This window comes from Rhinatrema bivittatum, chromosome 2 (genome assembly GCF_901001135.1).
Source record: "Rhinatrema bivittatum chromosome 2, aRhiBiv1.1, whole genome shotgun sequence".
In the NCBI taxonomy this organism is placed as follows: Eukaryota; Metazoa; Chordata; class Amphibia; order Gymnophiona; family Rhinatrematidae; genus Rhinatrema; species Rhinatrema bivittatum.
The window spans coordinates 698,266,198-698,282,968 of NC_042616.1; the positions used below are offsets into that span (position 1 = coordinate 698,266,198).

Genomic DNA, 16,771 nt, shown 5'->3' on the forward strand with positions numbered 1-16,771 from the left:
TTAAAATAAATCCCCCACCCTCCCGAACCCCCCCAAAATGTCTTAAATTACCTGGGGTCCAGTGGGGGGGTCCCGTTGTGATCTTCCACTCTCGGGCCACGGGTGCGTTGATAGAAATGGCGCCGGCGCTACCTTTGCCCTGTCATATGCCAGGGCAAAGGTAGCGCCGACGCCATTTTGCTTCCTGTCCCCCGACGTCACGAGCGTAGGAGATCGCTCCCGGACCCCCGCTGGACCCCCAGGGACTTTTGGCCAGCTTGGGGGGCCTCCTGACCCCCACAAGACTTGCCAAAAGTCCAGCGGGGGTCCGGGAACGACCTCCTGCACTCGAATCGTGTTGCCATACGGCCGGCGCCATTTTGCAAAATGGCGCCAGCCATACGGCAACACGCCGGCGCCATTTTGCCGTACGGCCAGCCGGCGCCATTTTGCAAAATGGCGCCGGCCGTACGGCAACACGATTCGAGTGCAGGAGGTCATTCCCGGACCCCCGCTGGACTTTTGGCAAGTCTTGTGGGGGTCAGGAGGCCCCCCAAGCTGGCCAAAAGTCCCTGGGGGTCCAGCGGGGGTCCAGGAGCGATCTCCTACGCTCGTGACGTCGGGGGACAGGAAGCAAAATGGCGCCGGCGCTACCTTTGCCCTGTCATATGACAGGGCAAAGGTAGCGCCGGCGCCATTTCTATCAACGCACCCATGGCCCGAGAGTGGAAGATCACAACGGGACCCCCCCACTGGACCCCAGGTAATTTAAGACATTTTGGGGGGGTTCGGGAGGGTGGGGGGATTTATTTTAAAGGGTCTGGGTGGGTTTTAGGGATGTTTTAGTGTGCCGGTTTTCCCGCCCTCCCCCTTCCCCTCCCCCTTCCCCCGATTTACGATTTTTGACGATAAATCGGGGGAATTCCTATTAAATATCGCCTCTAACAATTTTTGATGATTTAAAATATATCGGACGATATTTTAAATCGTCAAAAAATGATTCACATCCCTATTAAAAACCCATTTCAGATCTAAACGGTTCAATTTCCTTCCACACCTGCTTTACATATCCCTCTCAGAGGTCAACATATTCTTTTGGTCAAATATCACCTCCACAAAAGTTTACAAGATTCAGTCCAATGTTCCAAAGCTACCTTTCTCTCCTGTCCTTGTAGCTAATACTTAAAATGACATCATCAAGATATAACTTATGACAACCCCAGTCTGGTTCAACTCTCCTACAGGATTAACTTCTCACTCTCACAAGGGGTAATTTTCAATAGGAGTTACGTGTGAAAATGTAACCACTATTGTAGCAATTTCCAAAAGCTATTTACTCAAGTAAGAGCCAAAACCATTCATAAAGGAGATCACAAATAGGCAAACCCCTTTAGCTCATACCTTCAGTGGTAATCCGCCAGTGGTAGCCAGCCCTTGGAACTGGACTGGCTCTTCACTCAATTCAATCCAATCCAGTCCAGCTTCATTTGTAAACCATATGCATGATATCATCAAATAAGCCATAACTGCAAAACAATAGCTCTGATTAAATAAATAAAAATTGAACAAAACTAACACTACCCCACTATACACCAAAAAATAAAATATATATACAATTAAAATCATAACTGGAAACTGGCCTGGAGCTCATGCTGCAACTGCTGATGGAAACTGAAGCTGAAGCTGCTCAAGTGGGAGTGGCTCTTCACTTCACCCATGCATTTTTTACTTCTGCCCCCATTTTGGTTCTTATAACCCCCTAAGGCCTAGATTCCTTATTTTCGCATGGATAACGCACTTCTAACGCAAGCGTTAGAAAAAGGGGCATTTCCATGTAAATGAAGGACTTGGTGCTTCGCAATGAAAGGTTTAGCAGACTGTAATATTATCGCAGTTTGCAAAACGTTTTCGCGATCTGCGAAACCGTTTACCGAAAAATATTTAAAACTTTATCGCATCACGCCCTCTTTTGAGGATGTGGAAGGAGTTTGGTTAGAGGAGGTAGGTATTGGAGGTGTTTTAGAGTTCTAGTGATTACTGATTGCGGAGTCTTGTTTCCTGTTCTCATCTGTTTACCTTAACCTTTGTCTTTTGTCATATCTGTTGGAGTGAAAGCCAGTTTGCCACTTGTTTGTCTTTTTGTGTGAGGAGTGGTGTGGAGGAGGTGAGGCATGGAGGAGGAGGAGGTGAGGAGTAGAGGAGTGGAGGAATGATGTGGAGGAGGAGATGAGGCATGAAGGAGTGGTGTGGAGGAGGAGGTGAGGCGTGGAGGAGGAGATGAGGTATGGAGGAGGTGAGGAGTGGTGTGGTGTGTAGGATGGACCGTGGAGAAGGGGTAAGAGGGGTGTGGAGAGTAGAGGGAGGAGGAGGGAGAGGGAGGAAGAGGGGTGTAGTGGTAGGGGAAGGAGGAGTAAGAGTAGGGACGGGTAAGTGTGAGAGAGAGGCAGGAGGGAAGTGATAGGAGGGTGGGGGGAAGGGGTTAGTCAGGTAGGAATGGGCATAGGGGTAGACACACAGGGCAGAGGGGAAGGGAGTTGGAAGTGCAGGGTTAGGTGGGGGGGGGGAGGATGAGAGTGGTAAATCTGGTGAGACTGAGAGTGAGGGCAGGGAGGACGGAAGTGGCATTCCCGCCAGGTAGCCAGGTAGCTGCAAGGCAGATACAGCGTGCAATCCGATTCAGCATGCAGGAGAATAATCTTTTTGATCGCTGGTGTGCTGCAGCACTATGCACACCTATTTGGGAACCGTGCTCCTAAGACCTCCAAAGCAGCGAAGGTGCAGCTGTGGACCACCATGGCCCAGACGATCACCTGGCACAGTGGTATAAGGTGCAGCTGGGAGCAAGTGTCGCATCGCTACAGGGATCTGAAGGCACAGCTGAAATCAAAGATTGCGGAAAGGAACCAGTATCAGTGCCAGACAGGAGGAGGGGTCCCTTGGCCAATTCTCTTCACAGACATGGAGACCCAACTGATGGAGCGGCTGGGTCCGGACGTCTTTGAGGGGATGCCTCAGCTGCAAGGCACCTCACATCTCGCTGCTGGTAAGTTGTGCGCTGCCCTCTGCTCCCCCAAACCTTCTGCTACACAGAAACAACATAAGGTTGAAAGCTACCTGCTATGTATGAGGATTACTAGGTCAAATAAAAAGCTGCACCTGTCATGCAAACCGACACATTGGTACTTATGTACTCTCTCTTGTTTTCCCTCTGTTTCCACAGAACACTCCGGTCTCAGCCAGGAGCGTCCAGGACCCAGCTGGGAAGGCCCAGGGATGAGCCGTGATTCCCCCAGGGATGACCTGGCCACCCATGCTAACAAGGCCATGTTCAATGGATGCTCAGACACAGTGGTCAGAGGAGGAGGAGGAAGAGGAGCAGCCTGAGAGACCCCCTCCCTCCATGGAATGCAGTCACCAGTGGACAGAAGCCCCCTCAATCTAACATTAGACCTCCACTCACTAATGAAGCAGCCTGACTGGGCTGTTTCAGAGGAGCCTCCGAGCAGCACCCCACACGGCGTGTCAGCTCGGCGATGCCAATCTTGCAGCCACTCAGCCCATCAACCAGCCCTGTACCACAGCCACCCTCCCATGTACCTGTGCCACCGATACCTCCAGCGCTTCCACCAGCACCAGTATCAGCACCACCACCACCACCACCACTATTGGGCCCTGCTCCGTCAGCCCCAGTGGCAGATCCGCTGACAGGCACACATGCAGAGCTATTGTGTGCAGAACTGCGTGGGGCACGGCGAGCCCTCACTCGGAAAAATAGACTGAGGGAGCTGGAGATAGCAGCAGTCACCCAATCAGGGAACAGCATCATGGCAGGTCTCAGCACCCTCTCAAACATACTGCTCCAGATCTTGTAGCAGATGGCAGAGCAGCAGTCTGGGTCCTCAGCAGGTTCCATCCACTCAACACCAACGCAGCAGTCCCTCAGGGTCCCGAGGGTGCAGGGTGTGTCCGCCCAAGACCATGCCACCTCCAACAGGTAAGCCACAGCATGGCAAGGGCCCATGAGTGCCCAAAAAATCATTTTTAGACATGGCTAGGGCACTACCTTAAATTTGAGCACAGGGATGGCCTCTTTACAGAGTTCCTGTGCCATCTAGATTGAAGAAAATGGATCAGCGTGGACCCGCCACCGAGTTCCTATGCCATCTAGATGGAAGAAAATGGATCCACAAATGCTAATGTAATGAAAAACACGTCAATTTGTGTGCCTGCTGTGTGCTATTCCCATCCGCTGCAAGTGCCTGCTGTATGCTGTCTCCATCCGCTGCAAGTGCCTGCTGCCTGCTGTGTGCTATTCCCATCCGCTGCAAGTGCCTGCTGCCTGCTGTGTGCTGTCCCTATCTGCTGCAAGTGCCTGCTGTATGCTGTCCCCATCCACTGCAAGTGCCTGCTGCCTGCTGTGTGCTGTCCCCATCTGCTGCAAGTGCCTGCTGTATGCTGTCCCCATCCACTGCAAGTGCCTGCTGCCTGCTGTGTGCTGTCCCCATCTGCTGCAAGTGCCTGCTGTGTGCTGTCCCCATCCATTGCAAGTGCCTGCTGCCTGCTGTGTGCTATCCCCATCCTCTGCAAGTGCCTGCTGCCTGCTGTGTGCTATTCCCATCCACTGCAAGTGCCTGCTGTGTGCTGTCCCCATCCACTGCAAGTGCCTGCTGTGTGCTGTCCCCATCCACTGCAAGTGCCTGCTGCCTGCTGTGTGCTGTCCCCATCCGTTGCAAGTGCCTGCTGCCTGCTGTGTGCTGTCCTCATTGGCTGCAAGTGCTCGCTCTCTGCAGTAGGGTGCCATCTCTTCTCATTGGCTGCAAGTGCTGGCTCTCTGCAGTAGGGTGCCATCTCTTCTCATTGGCTGCAAGTGCTGGCTCTCTGCAGTAGGGTGCCATCTCTTCTCATTGGCTGCAAGTGCTGGCTCTCTGCAGTAGGGTGCCATCTCTTCTCATTGGCTGCAAGTGCTGGCTCTCTGCAGTGGGGTGCCATCTCTTCTCATTGGCTGCAAGTGCTGGCTCTCTGCAGTAGGGTGCCATCTCTTCTCATTGGCTGCAAGTGCTGGCTCTCTGCAGTGGGGTGCCATCTCTTCTCATTGGCTGCAAGTGCTGGCTCTCTGCAGTGGGGTGCCATCTCTTCTCATTGGCTGCAAGTGCTGGCTCTCTGCAGTGGGGTGCCATCTCTTCTCATTGGCTGCAAGTGCTGGCTCTCTGCAGTGGGGTGCCATCTCTTCTCATTGGCTGCAAGTGCTGGCTCTCTGCAGTGGGGTGCCATCTCTTCTCATTGGCTGCAAGTGCTGGCTCTCTGCAGTAGGGTGCCATCTCTTCTCATTGGCTGCAAGTGCTGGCTCTCTGCAGTGGGGTGCCATCTCTTCTCATTGGGCTGCAAAGTGCTGGCTCTCTGCAGTAGGTGTGCCATCTCTTCTCATTGGCTGCAAGTGCTGGCTCTCTGCAGTGGGGTGCCATCTCTTCTCATTGGCTGCAAGTGCTGGCTGACTGCTGCTGTGCCTCATCCTGGGCCTCCTTCCTCCATGCTGCTGTGTCTGGTCCTGGGCCTCCTTCCTCCATGCTGCTGTGTCTCATCCTGGGCCTCCTCTTCTATGCTGCTGTGTCTGGGTCCTGGGCCTCCTTCCTCCATGCTGCTGTGTTTGGTCCTGGGCCTCCATCCTCCATGCTGCTGTGGCTCATCCTGGGCCTCCTTCCTCCATGCTGCTGTGGCTTGTGCTGCTCCTTCAGTGCTGTATCATCACCTTGTGGTAGTTTTCCTGCTGCCTACATGCTGAACTGTCTACTTGTTCTCCTGCTGCCTTGACTTGAACTCTGCTGCCGTGGCTCTCAGGCTGTCCCCTTTCAGTGCACTCTTTCAACATGGGACTGTCTGGGGCCTTGACTTGAACTCTGCTGCCGTGGCTCTCAGGCTGTCCCCTTTCAGTGCACTCTTTCAACATGGACTGTCTGGGGCCTTGACTTGACCTCTGCTTGCCGTGGCTCTCAGGCTGTCCCCTTTCAGTGCACTCTTTCAACATGGACTGTCTGGGGCCTGTGCCTGTTTACACGTTGTCTCCCGTTATGCAGTTCTGATTTGATGGCAGTACTAGAGCTTTTGGAGTGCCACTTCCTGTTTCTATGTTCCTAGGTAATCATGCTTCAGCATTGCAGATAACACCCACTACCTGTATATGTTAATACTTTTAGCTTTTTTTCTGGGTATAACTTCCAACATTATGTATTATAAGGAAGAAATAGACTTTTTGATTGCTATTTGTTATCTTGTACTTGCTGAATGTGGCTACCTATGAACTAAACATTCATGTGAAAAGTGCAGTACACATTTCATAATACACACTGTACTGTTTTCAGGAATAAACCTGCTTTTATACAATCTTCTTTGTGTTTTCGTCTTTATGCGCTGATAGTGGATAAGTATTACACACACACGACCTTGCATGCTGCAAAGGAAAAATTCTGTAGGAAGCTGGAGCCTATGGGCCAGATTTTCTAACCCTCGCGCGGGCATAGATTTGTGCGCGCAACCTGGCGCACACAAATCTACGCCCAATTTTATAACATGCACACGCAGCCGCGTGCGTGTTATAAAATCCGGGTCAGCGCACGCAAGGGAGTGCACACTTGTGCTCCATGCGCGTGCCGAGCCCTAGGGGAGCCCCGATGACTTTCCCCGTTCCTTCACCCCCCACCTTCCCCTCCCTTCCCCTATCTAACCTGCTCCCCAGCCCTACCTAAATCCCCCCTCCTTTATTATTTAAGTTGCGCCTGCCTCTGGGCAGGCGTAGGTTGCGTGCGCTGGCCGAGTGCTGGCTCGCGATCCTCCGGCCTAGCAGGCCTTCGAGGCCTCTGGCCACGCCCCCACCCCGCCCCAGACCACCCACTCCCCAACCCCTTTTTTCGAGCCCCAGGACATACGCCTGTCCTGGGGCTTGCATGCGTCGCCGAGCCTATGGTTTTTGGAAATCCGCCCCTATGTGCTTTGCCTATTGTCTGCATGTGAAGGGGCAATGCAGATGTTCTGAAGGCCACCCTTGCTGGGACACTTTATAGCAGCTTCTGCATCTGCCTTTTACACACCTTACATTTGTGAACCTCACTAGGGTGGGCTGCTAAGGACGAACCTGCAGTGTCAAGGAGGTTACAGGACTACATGTCATAGTGATCACATTAGGAAGGGTAGGATATTAAATTAAATGTAATGCAGTTTCTGAATATTGCTGAGGAGAAGGCAAGGGGTGCAGAGCAGTGTGTAGTGAAGTCCAGTGGTTCTTTCACCCACTGTTTGTAGTAAGGTGAAGCAATATATTAAACACAGCAGTGGTCAAGTTAGGGCTCCAAGTAGTGGCTTGCTTTCTCTGACAACTCGCAAGTATGAGATGAGGAACCCTGCTAGCCTAATGAAATACTTGGGATGCTAGAATGCTCTTTCTCATGTGGAGGGAAAGGGTTGCTGAATCCCACCCCGTCTGTGTGCCCTAGATGCTGAACAACTGTTTGTTAAATTTATAAACCCAAACAATATAACATGAAAAAATTATGAATTCAAAAAGAGACCTGTTATATGGATGTCAATAATCTGAGTGTACCTTCATACGATGCTGTAAAAAAAATACGGCTATCGTGACTGTGAAGCCTATGTGTAGGCTTTAAAAATCATTAGGTACCCCAGTGTTGGAATGCAAACTTTTGTAGTGCTCACTGTCCACTGTGCAATTGTTGCTGAAATGATCACGTGGATACTGTTGCAATATTCACTTATCTCAAAATTGTAGTCGGTCTTGCCTCAGCCGACATCCTGATGTTTCGGAGGCTGGCTCCTTCTTCAAGGGCTGGATATGCGCAAGAGAGACCGGTATTCCAGTGAAACATTAGATGTTGTGACAGTGAATCTGGTGAAACACAGGTAAAGTGTGCAAAAAAAAGAGACATCTTTTAGTTATTGAAAAAACAATTAACTTAGGCTGAAATGTAGAGAGATACATACTTGATTACTGTGCCAGCAATGTTCAACTTGTTAGGTTTGTTTAGCGGTCTGTGAAGCTCCGCTGTGAAGGAAATGAAATGACCAGAGAACTGTTTTACTCTGTCTTAACTGCTGTAATTGTTAGCCTGCTTGTTAAAACCTGCAAACGGGCAGAAAAGGCTGCTGTTTTTTAAAACTTGAAGTGGTAAAAGTTGTGCTCAAATCTCGGAATAAAATTTAAAGTACTTACTGAAAAACAAGCGGCTGCTCCCACGACTCTGTGCTGGCGCGAAAACGCCGGCAAAAGACTCCATATTTAAAGGGAGAACCCTCTGTAGGAAAGAGGGCGGAGCTGTGGGGCATCACTGGCTGCTGTGCTGAAAAAAACTTGCCGGACTGAAAATGAATGACGTTTGCCATGTTAAACAAAGCAACCTCAGCTGTGAGAAGTGGGAGAAGTGGGAGAAGTGGGAGGGGCAGGACTGATCGTGGCAAAGACCCACGATTTACCTGCACAAAGCTTTCTAGTAACTTTAGACATAGAGGCTCTGTATACCAACATACCACAAACAGAAGCCCTTAAATTAATCAAGACATACTTGTTCAAAGGCACGTCCACACAGGATTCCAATCACATTTTCTTGTTCAATTATCAGAAATAATATTGCATCACAATTACTTCGCGTTTGAGCAGGATTATTATTGTGCAGACACATGGTGTGGGCGATGGGCTCCCCTGTTGCCCCAGATGTAGCGAATCTTTTCGTCGCCATATTCGAAGAAACCATGGTATATACTTCGTCATTTTTCAGGAATATCTTGCAGGTGTCAAGATATATTGACGATATATTTTTCATATGGATAGGAACAGAAGCCACACTTGTGATGTTCCACCAGTGGCTCAATCAAGCACATCCCAATCTTAAATTTACCTTAAATTACCATCAAGATACTATATCATATCTCGACATCAAGATTTTCAGACAAGGTTCCACTTTGCCTACTACCCTATTTAGGAATCGACAGACAGAAATAATTTTCTTCGATTCGACAGCCATCATCCCAGAAAATTCAAGGAGGGTTTGCCAGTGGGGCAGTTCTTTCGCATCAAACGATTGTGCTCAGAGAATGAAGAATTCCATAAACAAGCAAACAGTCTATCCACACGTTTTGCTGCTAGAGGTTATCCCAAACATGTTATCAACCGAGCATACAAAAGAGCCATTTTCTCGGACAGAGACGCTCTTCTACAATACAAACACAAATCAGATGATGTGGATTTTGTTTGTGTATTACAGCACACGTCACTCACGCCACAGATTAAAAACATCCTGTTAAAATATTGGCATGTTCTTAGCCCTCATCCAGTCTTTAAGCAGACTCCAATGTTTGTGTATTCCAGAGGTCAGAACATCAGACAACATGTTTTAGGGCTTCCACACCAGAACCAACAGTTATTGTATCCAGGGGGCAATCACCGTTCGGGAAATGCATGCATGTTTTGCTCCCAAGCACATTCTGGCACCACTTGGTGCCACCCCACAACTGGATATACAGTCAACATTAATGGAGATGTGGACTGCAACACAGAGTTTGTCGTTTATGCACTACAGTGCCCATGCCCCAAAGTTTATTGGCAGGACTAAAAGAAAAATAAGAACCCGCTTGACAGAACATAAAAGCAGAATTATCATTGTGATCAGAAGGCCCATAAACAACACTGTATTGATTCTGGCCATTCTTTAATGACCTTACATGGGTTATTATTCAGCACATTCAACAATCCTGGAGGGGAGGAGATCGTTCTGGTATACTAAACAAACAAGAAAATGCTTGGATTTTCCGTTTGAACACCCTGGAGCCGTTTGGCTTGAATGACAAAATAGAGTGGCAATCGCTCATTTAAAATCCTGTCTTTTTTAAGCTCTGCAGGCAAGTGTCAGTGTGATAGCCCCTCCCACTTCTCACAGGTGAGGTTGCTTTGTTTAACATGGCAGTCATTCATTTTCAGTCCGGCAAGTTTTTTTCAGCACAGCAGCCAGTGACGCCCCACAGCTCCGCCCTCTTTCCTACAGAGGGTTCTCCCTTTAAATATGGAGTCTTTTGCCGGCGTTTTTGCGCCAGCACAGAGTTGTGGGAGCAGCTGCTTGTTTTTCAGTAAGTACTTTAAATTTTATTCCGAGATTTGAGCACAACTTTTACCACTTCAAGTTTTAAAAAACAGCAGCCTTTCTGCCCGTTTGCAGGTTTTAACAAGCAGGCTAACAATTACAGCAGTTAAGACAGAGTAAACAGTTCTCTGGTCATTTCATTTCCTTCACAGCGGAGCTTCACAGACCGCTAAACAAACCTAACAAGTTGAACATTGCTGGCACAGTAATCAAGTATGTATCTCTCTACATTTCAGCCTAAGTTAATTGTTTTTTCAATAACTAAAAGATGTCTCTTTTTTTTGCACACTTTACCTGTGTTTCACCAGATTCACTGTCACAACATCTAATGTTTCACTGGAATACCGGTCTCTCTTGCGCATATCCAGCCCTTGAAGAAGGAGCCAGCTCCGAAACATCAGGATGTCGGCTGAGGCAAGACCGACTACAATTTGAGATAAGTGAATATTGCAACAGTATCCACGTGATCATTTCAGCAACAATTGCACAGTGGACAGTGAGCACTACAAAGTTTGCATTCCAACACTGGGGTACCTAATGATTTTTAAAGCCTACACATAGGCTTCATAGTCACGATAGCCGTATTTTTTTACAGCATCGTATGAAGGTACACTCAGATTATTGACATCCATATAACAGGTCTCTTTTTGAATGAACAACTGTTTGTGCCATAAAGGACAGGCATTATAGTCTGCCCTAATGCATTCATGCTATGTCCTGGCACTATATGGATATAACAGCTTATAGCCATGTTCATGTCAGCAAGCTAAGCACTTCCCCTCTAGTAAGCCACATATTCCACTACATAGACAACAAACCCGCTTGTGCATATCTACCTGTTGTGGCAAGGACATGTTATTATTGTAACTGGGGAACAGTGTTGGTTCCCACTTACAGGTACTGCATGATAATCAGTCTTTTGCATTGTCCATGCACTATATGCACACATGGCCACAGCCTGTAATCAGACAAATAACCAGTGTGTTGCTAGTGCTATGGAGCGGCCCTTCTTCAATATAGTGTTGCAACAGTGCTTCTGGAACGCTCTTGCCACAGTGTATGCTATGTTGAAGAAGGCGGAGAGAGTGGAAGTTAGCTATCCCTGTCCACAGAGACATGCCCCCTGCTGGGGTGCAGACGCTGTTGGTTTGCACAGCATTCACCTGATGCTAACACTGAACATAGTGTGCTGTCAACTGTGTGACACGGCTTCCAGCAGAACTGTTGGAGATGTGGCACCATTCGGTGAACTATCCCTTGTCGCAGATAACCCTCTTGTGTGAATTTCCAGATGTGCTTTTGGCATGCCTCATTGATATGGTGGCCCACTCACCACAGTGCCATGGGTTAGACTTTACCAATTAACTAGTATTAAAGGGAAGATCTGCCCTGTGACCCATTAGTAACCTCAGAGCCTTAAACATCTTCTTTGACTGCTTAGGTCTTTATGGGTGTGCTATTCCTTCCCCTGGGAAAAGAAGACTGGCGCAGCTATCAGTATTAGAACGCACCATAAATCCACATCATGTGCAGGTCAAGGGTGGATGCAACCCGCTGGTTTGTGCTCCATTCCCCCTACCAGTCCCCAAGTACCGCACACTGTTCACAGCACAATTAATCAAGTAGCCTTTTTCGGACAGCTCTTGACTGGTCGGCCTAGGCTAAGGTGTCATGGTTGCATCAGGCCTGGGGCGCATTGCCTTAGTCCCATCCTGAAAAAGGAGCAGTTTCACTGTGACGCACAGCGATTTCCACAGCTGGATGATATGCTTGTTCGGACTTCCACCCTGCGGACTTCTTAACACACAGTCTGGCACTGTTTGGACTGTAGAGCAACACAGAGGCTTCTCCTTCTTCCCACATTAGCAGGTAATGCTTTACTGAAGTAGCGTACTGGAGGCTGCCCTGTGTATACTAAAACAAGTAGCCACAGTGCTACTGTCACAGGTATTAGTGCTCATCTTCCAACACTCCAACCTCACATGAACAATCATCTGCTCTTCATTGTGCCCCTTAAGAACAACTCTCTGCCCAGAGCCTTTTCCCATCGGGATGGACAAGTTGCCATGTCACAGATGCTAGCATGTATTGTGCTGGCTCTTTTTTACATCTATGCACCAATTCATGACCCTCTGGACCACATGACAGTGTTGCAGCACACAACACAGTTGCTCAACCTGCACATGTGTGTGGCCCAGTGGATGCTACCAGTCACAATGTAGCCAGGCGTCCATGAATGTCTTCCATATTTGGGATGTCAGATATCCCATTACCCAGCCCCTCTCTGTGTGGGAGCATGTGCCCTGGTTGGAGAGGCCACACCCTAATCAGGTACTGTACATAAAAGCACAATTGGGCTATTGTGACTCCTATCTGGGTTAGGGAAGGCACGCAGTGCTGTATGTACAGCAGTTCTCAGTACTAATCAGCAAGCTCTGTACACCATAGACTCCTTGTCACTCGGGCTATCAGGTTATGCCAGCTCTATGTGGGCTGCTCATGTGCACAGCCAGCCTGAATTCCTCATGGCAGACAAGCTCATAGCTATGTGGCAGTGCCAAAAGCATGTTCACACAGTCTCCTCAACAATGGTTGGAACAGTCCTTGCTGATCTGGCCCTGGTCCCACTGCAGAGATGGTGTTAGGCATTGTGTACCTTGCAGGCAGGACAAGCAGATTAGTGGACAGCAGGATCTGACAATAACCTGCCACATAGTGGGATGACATCAGCTAGTTTTGCCAACATCTAACACCTGAGGGAGTTGTGTTACATGAAGTATTTTGCCTATAGCCGCTAATGCTTGCTTACCCTAATGACCTTCATGTAGAAAAAGAAGAGTGAACACGCTTTTCATGCCTTAGCACAATCAAGGGGAAGAGGCCTCTGCTTCCTCAGATGGGGGAGGCTTGCCAACAGCTGCAAATGCACCAGCCCACCGGCGCTCAATGTCCAGTACTGCCTACACTCGCTTCCGTTCCCTATTTTGTACACTATTATGATAGAGGAGGTCATTGGCATGGGCACTTGTGCCCAATTCTTTACTCTGCAGTAGTCTGTCTGCTAACAGAACCACCCAGTCACTGCCCCTCAATGTGCCTCAGTAGTGTGGTCAGCATGAAGGCCTTCCACCTGCAGTTCTGAAAACTTTAAAAGACGGCTGTGCTCCACGTGGCTTGGTCAAAAAGACTTGTCTCTTTTACCTAGACACACATAGATCCTGCAAAGCTTGCTCTCAGTACTCGCATATACAGGCTACAGGAGCAGTAGCACACAGGAGCACAGCAGTACAATCATTTGTAATCAAGAGGGTGGTGCTACCATTTTGGTGTTGTCCTGGGTGGGACTCTTTTAGGAGGGCTTGCCTCAATGATTCCAGCTCTGCATCCTCCTGTGTATGTTGGTCCCTCGACATGGGGCTCGCATGCTAATGCAAGCTCATGTGAAGCCACTGGGCTCCTGCAACACATTAACATATGTCCAGGAATGTCAGATTTGTGGAAGCAACCACCTGTGCTGGCTGGCTCTGTGAGCTTCAAGCATTATCAACCTTTCGGCATGGAAATGCATTACACATAATATGGTGCTTTTTGTCACCTCTGGTAAGTTCATTTCTCAGGGGCAGCAGCTTCTATAGGACTCCTTTGGAACAAGGCAAAATACGCTCTACAGCAGAGCTTTCCAAACTGTGTGTCGCGACACGTTAGTGTGTCGCCTGCAGAGTGCAGGTGTGTCACGCAAGCCTGGTCAACCCCAACGCGAGTTTGGGCTTTTTTTTCTAGCGATTCACTTTTATTTTTTTAGTTTGTGGGTTGCTTATTATTGGGCGATTTTTGCTGTCAATCGCGGCTTTTTTGGCCTTGGTGGGTGGGACTTGAGCCCAGCTGTCCCTGTCATTGGCTGCTGCTGCGATGAGGCCTCGCCGCGAGGAGTACTGGCTGCAAGCAACAGTGTCTGGTGATCATGGAAGGTGTTATGCACCACGGCAGGCTTGAACCCTGATGGCAGTGAACACTTAACTGGCAACAATCAAAAGAAGAGGTATATGAGTGTGGGGGGCCGACATGTGGGGGGGGGAGAGAGAGAGAGAGGTGGTGTGTGGACAGACATGTTTTGGGGGGGGGGGGGAGGGGAGAGAGATGAGGGGGGGGGGGAGAGAGGGTGTGGGGCCGGGCTGTGCTTGGGGGGGGGGGGAGAGAGATGAGTGTGTGGGGGCCAGACATGTGTTGGGGGGAGGAGGAGGAGGAGAGAGGATGAGTGTGGGGGACAGACATGTGCTTGGGGGGGAGGAGAGAGATGAGTGTGTGGGGGGACAGTGTGGTGATGTTGGGGGGGGGGGGGAGAGAGAATGAGTGTGTGGGGGCCAGACATGTGCTTGGGGGGGGGGAGAGAGTGAGTGTGTGGGGGACAGACATATGTTAGGGGGGGGATGAGTGTGTGGGCCAGACATGTGCTTGGGGGGGGGGGGGGGAGGATGAGGTGTGGAGCCAGACATGTGCTTGGGGGGGGGGGGGGAGGGAGAGGAGGTGAGGTGTGGGCCAGACATGTGCTTGGGGGGGGGGGAGAGAGGAGTGTGTGGGGGACAGACATATGTGGGGGGAGGATGAGTGTGGGGGCCAGACATGTGCTTGGGGGGGGGGGGGGAGAGATGGGGGGGGGAGAGTGGGGGGGGGGGGGGGGGGGAGAGATGAGTGTGTGTGGGACAGACATGTGCTTGGGGGGAGAGAGAGGGATGGGTAGGAGGAGAGAGAGAGAGAGTGTGTGGGGGACAGACATGTGTTAGGGGGGAGGATGAGTGTGTGGGAGCCAGACATGTGCTTGGGGGGGGGGAGAGGGGGGGAGTGGGGGGGGGGAGAGAGATGAGTGTGTGTGGGACGACATGTGCTTGGGGGGGGGAGAGAAGATGAGTGTGTGGGGGCCAGACATTTGTGCTTGGGGGAGGGGAGAGAGAGATGAGTGTGTGGGGGCCAGACATGTGTTGTGGGAGAGAGATGAGTGTGTGGGGCCAACATGTGTTGGGGGGGGGAGAGAGATGAGTTGTGTGGGGCCAGACATGTGTTGGGGGGAGAGAGAGAGATGAGTGTGTGGGGACAGACATTTGTGCTGGGGGAGGGAGAGAGAGATGAGTGTGTGGGGGCCAGACATTTGTGTTGGGGGAGGGGAGAGAGAGTGAGTGTGTGAGGGCCAGACATGTGTTGTGGGAGAGGATGAGTGGTGGGGGACAGACAGTTTGTTTTATTGTTACTCATAAATTATAACAATAACATTAATCTTGGAATATTATATATTTTAATATAAATGAAAGGTTTTCATGAGATAGGATGTATATTTAAGGAAACATACATAAATTGGCAAAATACGTTTCGTTCGTTAACCTTTAACCTCTGGTTTGCTAGTAGACTCAATTACTGTGTCGTGAAATTATGTTTGTCTAAAAAGTGCGTCACCAAATTATTTATTTTATTTATTAAGGCTTTTCTAACCGAATTTCTTGATACAGATCAAATCAACTCGGTTTACATCGAACAAAAGTTTTAACCAAAAACATAGCCAATACACATATTAATATGAGGCAGATTGGCAGAGTCAAAAGTTACATTTTAACAAGGCGAGCAACTGGGGATAGGGAAAAGAAAAGGGGGAAAACAAAAGTATACAAACAATAGGATACTTTATACAGAGAGTGAGGGTGGCTAATATAGCCAATCTCTAAGGCTACTTCTGAAAATTATGAGTGATTATGTGAAGCGTAACGAAACAGTACATTAAAGTTCAGTGATGTAAATTGGTCTAGGCGCACGGAAAGGCTCGGCCGAACAACCATGTTTGAGTTTCTTTTAAAGGTCAGAAGGCAGGTTTCCTGTCGGAGGTCAGAGGGCAGGGCATTCCAGATGGGGACCTGCTGTTGAAAATGCCCGCTCTCTGAAGTTTAATCTGTGTACCATTTTATTCGGGGGGACGTAAAGTGATCCTTATAAACGTCCCTTATCGGTCTGGCCGTTAGTGTGTAGGGATGTGCAGAGCAAAATTTTATGTTCATATTTTTTATGTCCGAAAGGGGGTCCCACTTGCGGCCAATATGGACATAAAAAAATCCAATGAGTTGGGTATATGTACATATGTGCAAAAAAAAATGTAAACCCCCTCACCCTCCTTAATCCCCCCCCCCAGACTTACCACAACTCCCTGGTGATGGAGCGAGGAGTGAGGACGCCATTTCTGCAATCCTTGGCGAGAAGCATGTGACGTCGGCGGCACGTCGAGTGACGCCGGCGTCACGTGATTCCCGGCTCGTTCGCGCCGGACGGCTCGTTCGGCCCAAAAAGAACTTTTGGCCAGCTTGGGGGGGTCAGGAGGGGGTCAGGAGGGGGTCAGGAGGCCCCCCCAAGGGGGAGGGAGGAGAGAGAAAAGAACTTTTGGCCAGCTTGGGGGGGGTCAGGAGGGGGTCAGGAGGGGGTCAGGAGGCCCCCCCGCTGGCCAAAAGTTCTTTTTGGGCCGAACGAGCCGTCCGGCGCGAACGAGCCGGGAATCACGTGACGCCGCGTCACTCGACGTGCCACCGACGTCACATGCTTCTCGCCAAGGATTGCAGAAATGACGTCTCACTCCTCGCTCCATCACCAGGGAGTTGTGGTAAGTCGGGGGGGGGGGGGGG

General features: G+C 49.8%; 2 long non-coding RNA genes across 2 annotated transcripts; one reads left to right on the top strand and one right to left on the bottom strand.

Moving 5' to 3' along the window:
• Nucleotides 1-7,743: 7,743 nt before the first annotated feature.
• On the bottom strand, nt 7,744-8,247 carry LOC115086261. Its single transcript, XR_003855192.1, has 3 exons — nt 8,198-8,247; nt 7,969-8,029; nt 7,744-7,873 (listed from the first exon to the last, which is right to left on the bottom strand). It is a non-coding gene; the product is annotated as an uncharacterized LOC115086261 (long non-coding RNA).
• A 1,820-nt stretch (nt 8,248-10,067) lies between these two features.
• Nucleotides 10,068-10,466, top strand: LOC115086262. Its single transcript, XR_003855193.1, has 3 exons — nt 10,068-10,104; nt 10,271-10,331; nt 10,427-10,466. It is a non-coding gene; the product is annotated as an uncharacterized LOC115086262 (long non-coding RNA).
• The last annotated feature ends 6,305 nt before the right edge of the window (nt 10,467-16,771 follow it).